Genomic DNA, 1,130 nt, shown 5'->3' on the forward strand with positions numbered 1-1,130 from the left:
TTTTTTTTTTTTTTTCTTTTTCTCTTCCATATTTCGGTTTACTCGTACATAAACTTTTGATTAAATAGGCTACACCAAATAAACGGCAAAGCCCAATGACAATTACAAAAAAAATGCGAAGTCCAATGAGAGATGGCACAAACCTCAGATACTATAATAAAGCTACTACAAATTTAACAGAGCCCGCAAGCTCGACGGTGAAACAATATAAAAGACATCACGTTGACATGAAGGAGATGCTTGCCAAAAATAAGTATGATTATTTTCACAATGCTTAGGTGGTGAGCTATGCAGAAAACTCAGTTACTTTTTTTTTTCTTCTTCTTATTTAGGATGGAGATATATAGATATTTATTTATTTTTATAACAAACATATCTGAAAACATATTTTGACAGTATTATATTAATAGCTACTAAGTTTAGCGAGAATAATAGTGGAATTATATATTAGTGCACGTACAGTATATCGACTTACTTTCAGATAAAGGGTGGATGATACAAAATAATGGGAAGAATTACAAAGTGGTGTATTTTTTTTTATAACCTAATTCCAGCGTGATGTATACACATAACACATTTAAACAAACAAAACATCTTATTCGTTATACAAACAATATGAGCTACAACATGGTGTACCTATAAATAATAATAAATAAAGCATGCACAAATGATGTGGTAATTAACCCATAATTATATAATTGGGGAAGGTTCTTAAGTTCCGACAAAACCAAAACCGGAGACGAAGAAGGCGGTGGCCTGAAGGAATAGATAGAAATGTAACCATGTGTGGCCATAAATCAGTCCATACAATGCACATCCTAAAATGTATACCCCCACCATCACTTCCTTTGAGTTAATTCTGCAACAAAATTACACAATTGTCTTTTTGTTAGTATGTATATATGCATGTGTATTTGTTGAAATTAAAATATCACCTACTATAACAAAAACGAAAAAAGAGAGGCATTATATTTGTCTATATATAGTTCTACCATGCATTAGTGTATTAAGAAAATTTTGAAAAGTAGTACATCTCAAGATCACGAGCTCAAGTCTAAATGTTGTTACTAAAAACTAAGTTTACTTGCTCTTTTTCTGATCTGAGGAAATTAATTATGGGTGAAATTTTT

This window comes from Camelina sativa, chromosome 11 (genome assembly GCF_000633955.1).
Source record: "Camelina sativa cultivar DH55 chromosome 11, Cs, whole genome shotgun sequence".
Taxonomy (NCBI): domain Eukaryota; kingdom Viridiplantae; phylum Streptophyta; class Magnoliopsida; order Brassicales; family Brassicaceae; genus Camelina; species Camelina sativa.